The sequence below is a fragment of the Mesoplodon densirostris genome, chromosome 2, assembly GCF_025265405.1.
Source record: "Mesoplodon densirostris isolate mMesDen1 chromosome 2, mMesDen1 primary haplotype, whole genome shotgun sequence".
Classification (NCBI taxonomy): Eukaryota; Metazoa; Chordata; class Mammalia; order Artiodactyla; family Ziphiidae; genus Mesoplodon; species Mesoplodon densirostris.
This window is the reverse complement of record NC_082662.1, coordinates 106,047,546-106,063,397: the sequence shown is the minus strand read 5'-3', so window position 1 is coordinate 106,063,397 and position 15,852 is coordinate 106,047,546. Positions and strand designations below refer to the sequence as shown.

The following is a 15,852-nucleotide window of genomic DNA, read 5'->3' as shown; positions in this document are numbered from 1 at the left end:
GGAAAAAGCTACCCAACGTGAAATGGCCAGAAACTGCAATTAATTGAAAGGGAAGGACATGGTTTTGGTGTTGATATTATCTGTATTTTCAACTGGCAAAAAAATCTGAGAGAAAACACTAGGCTATGAAATCTTCATCCATGGTATACAAGCTTAGCACAAATAGTAAAACAAAAGAAAGAGATGCAACCCAATTTGGATAAATGCCCTTGAATTACTATAAGCTTGTTAATATCTTAACATTCTCCATTAAGGTTCAGCCACATTTATTAAAAGAAAAGAATATGTTCACATTCCAAGTTTATTTTATGAGTTATAAATGCTTCACCCCTTGGTCCCAGCTGCTGATTTTTTTGGTACATAAAACAATAAATTGCCTAAATATCAATGGCTTTCAAACTTTCAAAACCATGTACTATTATCAAGACATATATAATAAGATTTCTAATATTCTTAGCATACACCAACAGATTTGTGTACCTCATTTTGGAGACTACTGACTTACAGAGACTCAAAACTGAGATTAGGTCATAATATCCTACTAGGAAAAGTGGCGTGTTCTTCTATATGCCCCAAATCTATCCTCTCTCAAATTAATTTCAAATTCATTGGACATTTAAGGTTCCATCTTTTCATGGCAGTCAAGTATTTTTGTTAAAATAGTATTAGATTTTTCAAATAAGTAAGTAATTGAAAGCCAGGACTAGATCAAAGTTCTAAGTTGACATTATATTAACAAAGCATACCAACATTATTGGGGCTATAAATGAGAGAGGAGTATGTGCAAGTAGACAAAGCAATATGACGTTAAGATGTTTTGCAAGGTTCCTTAAATAAGGAAAAACTCAGAACTTTTAATTAGATATTCTCATGTATCTACAATTTACCATTTCCTTGAATACTTACTTTAACACAAAAATACCAGTGAAAAATGTAACAATTTAAGGTAAAAGTTTTAATAATTTTCTCATATTCATTCCATTAATTCAGAAAAGCAAATGGAAAACTCAGTTCTCTCTGTATTAACATTTATATGTTAGTAAAGAGAAATTACATTATACAGTAAAGAGTATTGCTTCTTTACCTCATGCTTTACCATGAGGACAAAGAGACTAAGTTCTTATCTAAGAACTAATATTAATGCTATGTATTTGTTAATCACATTTTTTGTATCACATCTTTTACATATAAAACTAATATTCAAAATAGTAAATTAACTTATAAACATAAGCTTTTTCTAAATAGAAAGCATTCTCATTTCACTTCCAGAAGTAATTAGCGACATATTTTCTAATTTTCTACTTCCTATGTCAGTTAACATATATAGTAACCAATTACAGTACACGACCCAAAAAGAAAACACCACCCTCATGTCACTGAGAAAAAATTCCTTATATAGAATTCTTTATTTATTCAGGAATATATAAAACCTTTAATGATAAATATACCACAGCCTTACACTCCTTATTTGCAGAAACATAGTTTGGCAGACAACAGCAGTAGCTAATTTAAAACAAATTAGTTAGTATGCAATGCAGGCAAATAATATAAAATCCAAAAAGTATCAAAGTAAAACATAAGTCCCTTTTCCAGTCCTATCCCTTGACCACACAGTTCCTTCTATTGATACAATGCAAATAGCTACCGATTTCTCAAATATCTAGTAAATATTTTGTGCTAAATCAGTTCTATGGTATACATGGCTCCTAGCATGTCACATCAAATCCTCATTTTCTATTTCTCAGAAATAGAAATCCTATTACAGTTTATACACACATGTCTTTGTCTTTCAAACACAGAATATCATATACTCTATGCTCAACTTGCTTCTTTCATTTATTGTACTTTGGAGATCTTTCCAAATCATTCCACATCCTTCTCTTTAGTGGCTGCAGAATTTCCCCTGTATAGATCATACTGTAATTTATTTAGTCAGTCTCCTATTGCTAGACGTATGTTTCCAAACTATGTGACTCTGTATGATAAATTCCAAGAGTGGAATTACTGAATCTATGGGTACATTTATTTGTAATTTTAATAGTAATGCCAATTTGTTCTCTACACATTTCACAAATTTATATTTCTACCAGAATTTATGACCAGCTGTTTCCCTGTATTTTTGTTAACATAAAAGTTGTCAAACTTTTGATTGCTGCTAATCTGATAATTGAAAAAGAATACTCCATTGTCATTTTTTTTTATTATGAATGTGGTAGATACTCAACACTCACTCAAATCTTTCAAGCATACCTTCATACATTGCAGAGGATGGGTAACTATACATAACATTTCCCAGACTCCACTCCAGCTAAAGTTCGAGACAAGGCCTAGGCATTGCTGAGTATACATAAATATGCAATATTTAGAAGGAAGAAGTAAATGATCTGAAGCAGTGATCTTTCAAGCATAGTGGTGACAGTGTCTGATTCTTCTGTGGTAGCTCTGACAGAAGTTCCAGTGACTGGTGCCTAGCTTCAAAGATAACATGTGGGCAACAGTGGGAATGGATCTGGATCATACCATGAAAGTCACATGGTATGCTTGAGCATTTCTCCTGCCTGCATGTTTCCAAGCTATATAACAAAAATATCTGATTTCATGGCCCTCCCAAAGATTCTGTTAGCTGGTCAGTACCCTCTAATAAATCACTAGATAAAACAGACTGCTTTCTGCAACTAGGACTCTTGACTAATAAGATGATGAAAGTGAATCAATTATTTACATGTTTAAGAGCTTCAACAACACTTAAATGAAGATTTCTAAAACATTTATTTATAGAAAAAAACTTTTATGTATTCATTGTCCATGATGTAAAATCTCCCAGTTATTTTTACCAGCACAAATTGTAAGTAATGGAACTATGCTAAAACTGGTCCTAGGTTTAGAAAAATTAGGACTAGAAGAATTACCTAGGTCTGGAAGAACTGGAAGAAATGGGATTAAACAGGTAAAATGTGGCAAGACTATGAAGAGTTTTAAAACATAAGCAATGAAACTTAGGGTAACACAACAGATAACACAGAAGCACTGCAGATTCTTGAGAAGAGAAGTGATATTAGAATCCATGTACACTTTTAGTTGTTCTTTTTTAATTGGAGTATTTACTCAAGTAATAATGTTTTCAACCTAGTAGAGTTAGAATGTAAAACAGAAGTCAAGAGTTCATTACACTCAAATGACTTCCCATCTCATTCAGAGTAAAAGGCACAGCTCTTTAAAAGGCTACAAAACATTTTTTTTCCAAATAAATCTATTACTTCTGTGGCCTCACTCCCTTTCTCCCTGCTCCAGTAACCTTCTTCAGCCCCACTAACCTCTTTTGTTATTCTCTGAGAATGCCAGTTATGCTTTTTCTTCACTAACTTTAACTTTCATTTGCTGTTCCTTTCAACTAAATGCTCTTATAAAGGAAATCCTCAAGGCTCTCTTGTATCACCTGCAGCTCTTTACACAAATGTTATCTTCACATGCACTCCCATCCTATTTGAAATTAAAAACCCTTATCCCCTTCCATGCTTTATTTTTCTCCTGAGCACTTATCACTAACAGTGTATATATGTGTATGTAAGTGTGTGTATACACACACTCTCTCTCCCTTGTTTATTATTATTATTATTATTTATTATACCTTGTTTATTACCTTTTACCCTCACAGCAGAATGTAAGCCATGGTTGAACAGGAATTTTTTTCTTGTATTCACTGTTGTATTCTTAGTACCTAAAAGAGTGCCTAGTGTATTCACCATGCTCAACAAGTGTTGAATTAATTTAAGAAGCCAAAGTGTACAGAGATTTAAAGTAAACAAGTAAATTATCTTCTCTCTCCTCCATACCAACCCCATCTCCCTGAGATATTCAATGTTAACATATAAAAGTTTTAAGGACTTTTTACAATATGCTACAAAAATGTTGGGTTGATGATGATGATGATGATAATGGCAAGCATATATATTAATCCATTTAATCCCCACAACAACCCAATGAGGTAAGTATTATTGTTACTCCCATTTTACAGGGTTGAAACTGAGGTATAAAACAGAGAAGTTAACTTGCCCAAGGTCATACAGTGGTAAGTCTGAATTTAAACCCAGGCAGTGCAGCTCAAGTTCATGTACTTGCTTTACTATCTGACTATATTAGATATAAATACAGATGTAGACATAGACATTTTATAATGTACATTATTTAATCATAATTTATTGTCAATAATTCTTCAAAATGTTTTATTAATTTATTGCACAACTCTGTCCTCCCTCTTGAATGATCATTTGGCTAATATAAAATTCTGCACTGGCAGTTATTTTATCTCAGCAGTATAAATATATTATTCCAATGTCTTCTGGCATCTATTGCTGTGGAGAACTCTGCTGTTAGCTGTCATTCTTTTATAAGTAATCAGCCCTTTTTCTTTGGTAGCTTTTAGTATTTCCTCCTAATTCTTGATATTTTTTCAAATATTGATTCTCTATCATTTATTCCATTAAACTCATCTGAGACTCCTAATAAACATTAATATTTCTCAATCTATTTTATATCTCTCAACTCTTTTTCTTATTCTCCCTTTGGCTCTCTATACTGCATTCTAGATGAATTTTCATTATCACCATGAACAGGGGCACCCTTAAAGGCTAGAGAGGTGTTCCTTAGGACCAAGTGAGGGATACTACAAAACTGCTGGTTAACACAGAGGCAGAAACACATCTCCCACTCATAATGAGCCTGCAAACAATATTTCATAATTCATAATGAAATCTAAGATTTTATTCTACTTGCTAACAAGTTAGCCTGCCACAGTTTCATAAGTATTGGCAGAAGACAGAAGACTACTGTGTCAGAGGTAAAAAGACTACATTATTCATGGCAAAGTAGCAGCCAAAGCTTCAAGTTTACTTCCATTGGTCGTACATGTCCCACCCTTACCCCCACCCTAAGTCGCAGAGAGATGACCCAAAGGGCCCATGATGGATTCCTGCACATACAGTGGGTTGCCTTACAGAAGAACACTGAGTTTGGAGAATCTCTTTTATACTAAGTGAAAGCAAGCCTATCTGTCCAGGGTAAGACACTAGTTCAACCCTGTAATAATAAGCCTGATGACCTGGGAAAAGAGCAGTCAAGGGCTTATATTCTTGGTATTCCCAGCAAAAGTGTGCAGAGATGCTCAGGCCCCATAGTGGATGGCTTTCCTGAACCTTCCACATCAGCAGTAACAGAAGCACCTTCCTGTAGAAGCAGCTGAATCCACTTTGCAGTTTTTCCAACACTTGCAGAACCAGCTTCATCACCCTCAATCCTGACTCCAAAGACACCTGCCAGCACATTTTCATCAGAGGTCTGAGTTTCAGCTATGTAGAGCCCTTCCTCTGAAGTTTCTAGGTTTCAGTAATTAAAACCTCTTGCCCATATTCCCTCAGCCATGGTTGCTTTCTGTAGGAGCCACCTCCATGATACCTTAGAGTATTCTTTTTAATCTAGCACTTTCCTAGTTAACTTTATACCCAGTTAATAATTCTTTATATGAAATTCTCTCTGTTCAAATAACTGGCATGGTTTCTGTCTCTTATAAATCAAATCCTGACTGATAAATAAATAATCCATATTTTCTTATTACCTATTATTAAATATTTGCTTATTTAAAACAGGAAAAGGAAAAAATTTAAATCACACCAGTTCCTCTATTCTGAACCAAATACTATTAAATATTTTGATATATTACCATCCTTTTTTTCTGTACAATTTTTAAGTAATTGGAGTTTTATTCTCTCATTTCCTGCTACTAACATAGTATCGTAACTACCTTTCCAATTTTTACAAAACTGCCTAATTTACTGTATCCATTTCCTCTCCTACCACTCACTACTCCACCTATTTCAACCTAGTTTCTGCTCCCATCATTTTACTTAAAGGGATCTTGCTAAGGATTAGCCACACATTTGAGCAAAGAGCATTTTCAGACATTATTGACCAGTTCCTCCTTAAAATACTTCCCTTGTATTCAATAATACTACAATCTCCCTGCCTCCTCATTGACTCATCCTCCTCATACTTGACCTTTAATGTTGTGCTTCTTGAGGGTTGATTCTAGGTCTCCTCTTCCTTTTCTAAATTGTCTCCCTGAGCAAGTTCATGTGTGCCTGTTTTCAATTATCAGCAAAGCAACTGACTCCCAAATTTATATCACCAGTCAACACCTCTCCAGTGAGTACCAGATCCATTACATCTGTCTACTACTTATTTCTACTTAAATATAGCAAAATCCCCTCAAATTCAAAACACCTGAAACAAACTGATAAGCTTCCCCTCCCAATCCAGTATTCTTAAAGTTTTCAATATCTAGTGACTGCCCCACCATCAGTCTAGTACCAAAACCCAGAAAACTGGAGGCGGGACCACATCCTCCTTCTGCTTCATTTCCCCCTGCAAAGTATCACCCAATCCTTTTGAATTTATTTTCCTTGATATCATTTATCTCTCTCATCTCTACAACCCATCTTAGTCCAAGCTGCTATTATTATTTGCACCAAATACTGCAATGGCTAACTGACTGGATGAATGGAAACACACACACACACAAGCTATTGGTCTATAACTTGCTTTCGTCACTAAATACATCAAGCCTATGTTTACTGGTTGAAATATATCAAACTTATGTTCATAGTTGTATTCTATAGTAGTAGATGTATCAATTTATTCAACCATGCCCCCAGATGAATATTCAGGTCTTTGCAAACACTGGCCTACTATATGTTTTCAAACAATGGATACTACAAACACTAATGCAATGAAAAAATCCTTCTGAGTATACTTTATGTATCCACGTTGTTACTTTTAGATAATACATTCCTAGAAGTGCGTTAGTGGGTCAGAGAATTTTAAATGTTTACTTGACACAAACTAAATCATTTTCCAAAAAGTTTGTATTGTTTGTATTCTCTCCAACAGCATATCAAACATTTGTTAAAATTTAAATGTATTTAATTAGATACTATACATTTAAAGTGGGTACATTTTATTGTATATAAATTAACTTCATTCAATAGAGTTGCTTAAAATAAACAAACTTTGAACTTTTAAGTTCTTTACCAGGCAGAGAATGTGGAAGGGTGAGAGTCTATTTCAGGCAGAAAATTATGGTATAGCTCGATAAACACAGGGAAATAAAACAAAGTGGTCTAAATACACAGTTTCATGCATGCGAATTTGGGGCTTCTCCTCTGTGGCTCCCTCCTATCCTGGATTTTACCCCTAAATTTCTAGCACCTGTGGTAGCCCTAAACTCTGTCTTCTGACATGATTTTAAACAGGATTTTTTTACCTTCTCTTTCTGATATTTCACTGTTAGTGTAAAGAAATGCAACAGATTTCTGTATATTAATCTTGTATCCTGCTACCTTGCTGAATTCATTTATTAGTTCTAATAGTTTTTGTGTGGATACTTTAGGGTTCTCTACAGAGTATCATGTCACCTGCATATAATGACAATTTTACCTCTTTCCTTCCAATTTGGATACCTTTTGCTTCTTTTTCTTGTCTGACTGCTGTGGCTAGGACTTCCAATACTATGTTGAATAGAAGTGGTGAGAGTGGGCATCCTTGTCTTGTTCCAGCATTTAGCAGGAAGGCTTTCAGCTTTTTGCCATTGAGTATTATGTTGACTGTGGCTTTGTCATAAATGGCTTCTATTATGTTGAGATATGTTCCCTCTATACTCATTTTGGTGAGAGTTTTTATCATGAATGGATGTTGAATTTTATCAAATGCTTTTTCTGCATCTACTGGGATGATCATGTGGTAAACTCTAACTTCTGATCAAACCAGTAATCATAATCAACTGTGAATTTGTATTAGTACTGTGACTTTAAACACATATGAATGTATACAAATGTGTAGATGAACTCACACATTTAAGATGAAATGTTGGAGAGTACATTTAAAATGGTATTTAGGTCAGCAAAGCTTAGTGGAATGTTTTATCCAATTACCAACACATCTACAGAAAATGCAGAGGTCAATGGAAATTGCAGTAACTTCTGAAGCCAAAATATAATGAAAATTAGTGCAATAAGGACAATAATGGTTAATATTTAAGTCAGGAAAAATTAACACTGTAACATTTCTCTTTTTTATTCAGAACTTTAGGGCAAAAAAGGGACACTCTATTTGCCTTAGAAAATACCCCTGGGACTTGCCTGGTGGCACAGTGGGTAGGAATCTGCCTGCCAATGCAGGGGACATGGGTTCGATCCCTGGTCCAGGAGGATCCCACATGCGCGGAGCAACTAAGCCCGTGCACCACAACTACTGAGCCCACATGCCACAACTACTGAAGCCCACATGCCTAGAGCCCGTGCTCTGCAACAAGAGAAGCCACTGCAATGAGATGGCCACGCACCGCAACAAAGAGTAGCTCTCGCTCGCCACAACTAGAAAAAGCCCACGTGGAGCAACGAAGACCCAACGCAGCCAAAAGTAAAAAAGAAAATATCCCTGAACTTACTCAGAAATGATCTTACCTACAGGCAATGAAGTACACAATTGTGTTTTAGTAAAGAAAAAGTTTGCTGTTTTTATTTCTTTTATTTTGTGTTTATATTCTGTGAAACGTATTAAACTCTACATAACCATTTCTCTATTTTATCTGACAGATTTCAGATGCATTTATCCACATAAACTACATTGTTATCTTACTCAGGAAGGGATGCCACTTTGATAGCTGTTAAAAAATGAGAAAATACGGTAAAAGAAATGTCATATATTTGAGGCTCAAGTAAACATAATAAATCATCAAGATTTTTAAACTTGTGAATATTTAAAATAAATAGCCTTGTTCTGAGAAAATATTATAAAGATTAACATTTATAATATTAATAAATCACAGGACAGAGGAACACTTTGTTAGGATGGCATATAATCCTCATTTGGTTCCCAATACCAGAACACTGAATGCATGTAAAATGTTTACTCTAGTTACACTCTATCTAAATATAAGAAAGGTGCTTTGCCATGTTATTATAGTTAATTTTCTGTCTTATGTGAGACATAGGAATTTATTGGCTATCCAGTATTAGAATAATCTTATATTCAGTGTTTTATTTACTTTTGGCAGATTTCAGGGATTTATTTTTGGTTTCCTGGAATAGATATGGATCAGAGCTTTCAATGTAAAATGATCCAGTAGAAAAGTAAAATGGTCAGTGAAATCTGATTGTATGAGAAAGTCAGAAAAGTAAAACGTTCTCTCTACTTTTTAGTAGACTCTATCCTAAGAAATTAACTTATCTATTTTTAAATAAGTAGAAGGATTTCCCAGCTGTTAGAAACAGTATATTTACCACACAGGAAAAAAGTCAAAGGATGAGGAAAGAAAAGTAAAGTAGTATCTATTGAGTCAGGTGATATCCTTAGGCACCTTCACATAATTTAATCCCCCCAACAACTCTCAGGTGAACTCTCTCATTCTTTTATAAATGAGGAAACTTAAATTACAGAAGGTAAATAGCTTGACAAATATTTTTATGAAATGGAGGCAGAATAGAGACTCAAACCTCTAGCTCCAAAGTACTTGTGCTTCCCTCCACTTCAAAATGGTTCTTCCTGAAGTCTAAGGAGTTAAAACTGCAAAAATGGAAATACTGGTAACATTGTATACTTTTTCAGCATTTTAGTGTTTTCCTATGACAACAGCAACCAAAATTTCAACATTTTGCTTCAACCTTCAGATAAGGAGCCTAATGAAATGGCAGAGGCTGACACTTCTCTTTCATAAGCTGTTCATAGGTAATTTTGAATCGTATGCTTTTTGGTATGCAAATTAGTCAACTACACACAAACAATTTAGTATTTCCTCTACATAGACAGGCATGAAAGTAAGAAAAAAATGCTCTATCTCAAAGACATCATATAATGTTTAACCTGGTAAATATTAGGAAGCATGGAGTAGCAAGTAACAGCAGTTCATGGCTGGGAGAGGAACAGGGTGTAGAGGAGACCCACTCTGAGGCACAGGCATACAGGGAATGCCTAAAGTGGACAGTAGAGCAAGAGTGTTAAGAAAAACTTGCCTGCAAAACAGGCCCACTCTAATTACAAGGTAGTGTCAGAGGAATTTGAAGCCAGTGGTACTTTGTAGGTAACCTTAGTGATAAAAAACCCAAACCTGGTTCAACTCAGACTAAACTGACTCAGCTCCTAACACTAATAGCACAGTCATGCTATTCCAGGCATAAATATTATTAAACTCAGTCTTCACTGTCCCATCCATACATGATATTTTGCATTAAATAAAAAAATTATTAAATACTTAAGAAAGCAAGAAAAATTAATCCACTTTCTAGAGACAAAGCAAGTGACAAATCAGACTTAATGAGGTTGAAATAATCACAAAGAATTTTAAATGACTATAATTACTATGTTAAAAGACCTAGTGGATAAGGTGGAAAACATACATGAAGACAACGAGGAATTTTAGCAGAGAAATGAAAACTGTAAAGGTCAAGTGAAGTATTAGAAATAATAACTTTAAAAATCAAGGTAAAACAGAGATGCAAAATGCCTTCAACAATGATCCAACAATCCCACTACTGGGCATATACCTTGAGAAAACTGTAATTCAAAAAGACACATGCACCCCAATGTTCATTGCAGCACTATTTACAATAGCCAGGTCATGGAAGCAACCTAAATAAATGTCCTTCGACAGATGAATGGATAAAGAAGATGTAGTACCTATATTAAATGGAATATTACTCAGCCATAAAAAAGAATGAAATTGGGTCATTTGTAGAGATGAGGATGGACCAAGAGACTGTCATACAGAGTGAAGTAAGTCAGAAAGAGAAAAACAAATATCACATATTAACGCATATATGGAATCTAGAAAAAATGGTATAAATGAACCTGTTTGCAAGGCAGAAATAGAGACACAGACGTTGAGAACAAACGTATGGACACCAAGGGGGAAATGGGGGGGTGGGATGAATTGGGAGATTGGGATTGACATATATACACTACTATGTATAAAATAGATAACTAATGAAAACCTGCTGTACAGCACATGGAACTCTACTCAATGCTCTGTGGTGACCTAAATGGGAAGGAAATCCAAAAAAGAAGGGATATATGTATACATATAGCTGATTCACTTTGCTGTACAGCAGAAACTAACACAACACTGTAAAGCAATTATACCCCAATTAAAAAAGAAAAAAGCCTTCAACAGGCTCAAAAGTAGATCACATACATTAAAAGATATACCATGCGATACCACCTGAAAGAAAGTCAGAGTGACTATAACAGTATCAGACAAACTAAAGAACAGAGAATATGAAAAGAGATAAAGAGAAAAAATTTTAAGCAATAAAAAAACAAATTCACCAAGAAGACATAACGACCCTGAATATGTACACACGTAAGAACAGATCTCCAAAATACATAAAGTAAAAACTGATAGGACTGAAAGGAGAAACAGACAAATCCATAATTATAGTTGGAGGCTTCAAGACTCCTCAACTTAGTATTTGACAGAACAAGTAGACAGAAAATTAGTAAAACTACAGAAGATCAAGCAACACTATTATCTAGCTTGACCTAATTGACATTTTAACCCAACCACAGCAGAATACACATCTTTTCAAGCATACATTCTTTTTGATAGACCATATTCTAGCCCATGAAACAAACATCAAAAAATTCAATAAATTTGCTCTTTATTCACTGCCAATTAAACAATTAAACTAGAAACCAATAACAGAATGCTATCTGGAAAATCCTCAAATATTTGGAAATTAAACAGCATACTCCTAAATAACTCAGCAATCAAAAAGGAAGAAGAGAAATTAGAAAATATTTTGAATTAAAGGAAAATAAAAACATAACATATCAAAATTCATAGGATGCAGTTAAAGAAAGACTGAGAAGCAAATCTATGATATTAATGCTTACAAACTACTGGGAAAAAATAAGTTACAAAGATGTAATGTACAGCACAAGGAATACAGTCAATATCTTAAAATAACTCTGTATGGAGTATATGCTATGAAAATATTGTATTACTATGTATACATCTGAAACTAATGGAATATTGTTAAGTCAACTATACTTCAGTAAAAAATAAGATAAAAATAAATCAATAAAATAAAATAAGAAAAGGTGTCATATTAATGAGCTAACAAACTCCAACCAAAAGGCACTGGAAAAAAAACAGGAAAAAAAATGGGGAGAGAGGTGCAACTTAACCCCAAAGCAAGAAGTAAAGATAAAAGCAAAAAATTAATAAAACTGAATACACAAAAATAGAGAAAAATCAATGAAGCAAAATCTAGTTCTTTGAAATAGAAGTATTAATACACTTGTAGCCAGACTGACAACAAAAAAGATGAAATGGGGAACATTACTAAAGACCCTACAGATATAAAAAGGATAATAACAAAGTAATACAAACAACTTTATGTCCACAAGTTAGAGGAAACAAATTCCCTGAAATACACAAACAACAAAAGCCACACAAACTACAAAAGCCACTCAAGAATAAATAACCTGAACAGTGTTATATCTACCAAAGAAATTGAATACATACATTTTAAAACTTAGTGGGAAAAACAAAAACAAAAAACTCCAACCCCACGTGGCTTCACTGGGAAATTCTAACAAACATTTAAGGAAGAAATAATACCAATTATACACAAACTTCTCCAATGGAAAAAAAGAAGAAACACTTCCAAACTCATTTTACAAGGTCAGTATTACTCTTATACAAAACACACATATACAAAATATATTAAAACTATAGATCAATATCCCATATGAACACAGGTACAAAAAAATTCTCAACAATATATTATCAAATCAATCCAGGCAATATTTAAAAAGGATAGTACACCATGACCAAGTGGGGTTTCTTCCCAAAATGCAAGGTTAGTTTCATGGTCAAAAATCAACCAGCGTAATTCACATTATCAACAGATAAAGAAGAAACACCATATAATCATCTAATTAAATGCCATAAAAACATTTGACAACATTCAACATCCATTCATGATTTTAAAAACCTCAGCAAATAGGAACAGCAGGGAACTTTTTCAAGATGATAAAGGGCATCTACAAAAAAACAACAACAACAACAAAAAAAAAACAAAACCCTATGGCTAACATTATGCTTAATGGTGAAAAACTAAATGCTCTTCCCCTGATATCAGGAACCAGGCAAGGATGCCACTCTCACCACTCCCATTTAACTCTGTATTTAGTGAAGGTTCTGGGCAATGTGATAAGGCAAGAAAAAGAAATAAAAGAACTATACAAATAAAACTGTTCTCTATATAGAGAAATAAAACATTTCTGTTCACTGACGACATGATTAGTTACAAAGAAATTCCCAAAGAATATATTAAAATCCATTTAAAAGTGACTAGAATTAACTAGCAAATTTATGATAATCTCAGGCCACAAGGTCAATATAAAAATCAACTGCATAGTGCAAAACAATGTAAATGTTGTTATTTTATGTTATGTACATTTTACCACATTTTTTTTTTCCCGGTACACAGGCCTCTCACTGTTGTGGCCTCTCCCGCTGTGGAGCACAGGCTCTGGATGCACAGGCTCAGTGGCCATGGCTCACGGGCCTAGCCACTCCATGGCATGTGGGATCTTCCCGGACCGGGACACGAACCCATGTCCCCTGCAGCAGCAGGTGGACTCTCAGCCACTGCGCCACCAGGGAAGCCCCCCACATTTTAAAAAATAAATGAGAGTATCAGAAAAGTTATCTAGAGAAAAACAAAATGTCTTGAGCCAGCTGAAAATTTAAGTCTTTATTAAAAGGTTTTTTAAAGCAATTGTATTTATATATACTGGCAGCATACATACAATGAGCAATTGAAATAAAATATACAGTACCACTTTTTTTTTTTTTTTTTTGCAGTATGTGGGCCTCTCACTGTTGTGACCTCTCCCATTGCGGAGCACAGGCTCAGCAGCCATGGCTCACGGAACCAGCCGCTCCACAGCATGTGGGATCCTCCCGGACCAGGGCACGAACCCGTGTCCCCTACATCGGCAGGCAGACTCTCAACCACTACGCTACCAGTACAGTACCACTTTTAATAGCATCAAAAAATATGAAATAGGTACAGATCCATCAAAATATGTATAAGATCTGTAAAAACTAGAAACATCAATGAACAAAATTAAAGAACTAAATAAAGGAAGAGATATGCTATGTTCATGGATTGAAAGATATCAATTTTCCCTAAACTTACTGATAGACTTAATATAATCCTAATCAAAATCCCAGTAAGATATTTTGTAGAAATCAGGAAACTGATTCTATAATTTATATAGAAAATAAAACTAGAATAGCCAAAACAATTTTGAAGGGGAACAAAGTTGGAGGACTCACACAACCTGATTATGAGACCATAAAGACCATGATTTCAATTCCATAAAGCCATAATTATGAACACAGTGTGGTAATAGCAGAAGGACAGACACACAGATCAACAACAGAGTCTAGAAGTATACCCACATTTGGTCAGTTGATTTCATATATGGTCAATTACTTTCAACAAAGGTGCAAAGTCAATTAAATAGAGAAAGACTAGTCTTTTCAACGAATGGTGCTAGAATTTTTGGATATCCATATGGAAAGAAATGAATCTCAACCTCTACCTCACAGCATATAGAATTTAACTCAAAATGGATTATAGATTTAAAAGTATAGTAAAGTAAAACTATAATACATTTAGAAGAAAACAAGGGAAAATCTTTGTGACCTTGGATTAGGCAACACTTTGTAAATAAAATACCAAACACATGAACCATAAAAGATGAAACTGATAAACTGGACTACTTCAAGATGTAACAACGTCAGTTCTTCAAAAGATACTGTTAAGTCACTGAAAAGCCAAAGACAGGTTATAAAAGTATTTGCAAACACACAGGTTATAAAAGTCCTATGTCCAGAATATACAGAATATACAAAAAACTCTCAACATTCAATAATGAGAAAACAAAAAAATTTTGATGGCCAAAGACTGAACAATTAAAGAAGATATATGAATGACAAATAAGCACATAAAAAGGTGCTCAACATGGTTTGTCATTAGAGAAAAGTAAAATAAAACCACAATGAGATACTAATACACACCTATTAGAATAGCTAAAAATAATAAAGAAACTCTCAATACCAAGTACTGGTCATGATGGAAGGCAACTATGTGAAAAAGTCTGGGGAGTTCTTCCAAAGTTTACTTACCATTCGATCCAGCAATCCCACTTCTAGATAGTTACCCAAGAGAAATAAAAATTTATGATCCCACAGAATGCTAATGCAAATATTTATAGCAGCTTTATTCAGAATCTCTAAAACTAAAAACCAATCCATTGATGAATGGATAAACTGTTAGAGCCACAAAATGGAATATCATATAGCAATAAAAAGGAATGAATTATTAAATACATGAATAAATCTCAAATGCATTGTGCTACATGAAAGAAGCCAGTACTCCTTACTGTACAAACAGAATATAGATCAGTCGTTACCAGAGGCTGGTGGTAGCATGCGGGGTAACTATAAAATGGTAAAAGGGAATTTTCTGGGATGATAGAATTCTTCTATATCTTACTTGTGCTGGTGCTTACTAGATTGTATGCACTCTCAAAACTCAAAGTATACACTAAAGTGGGTGAATTTTACTCTATATAATACCTCAATAAACCTGACCAAAAAATCCTATCGATTAATTTACAATGATTTTATTCATATAAGCTAGGTCAGAGTTTCTCAAAATATAGAACCAGCATTTCCAAAATCACCTTTAACACGGAGTACTTTATTAAAACCATAAATAATGG

The 15,852-nt window shown here is 34.2% G+C and overlaps 1 protein-coding gene across 3 annotated transcripts in view; it reads right to left on the bottom strand.

The window, feature by feature from the left end:
• The window catches only part of MAN1A2 (mannosidase alpha class 1A member 2), a 143,542-nt gene that overhangs the window by 63,562 nt on the left and 64,128 nt on the right, over positions 1-15,852 (bottom strand). The window lies entirely within an intron of this gene.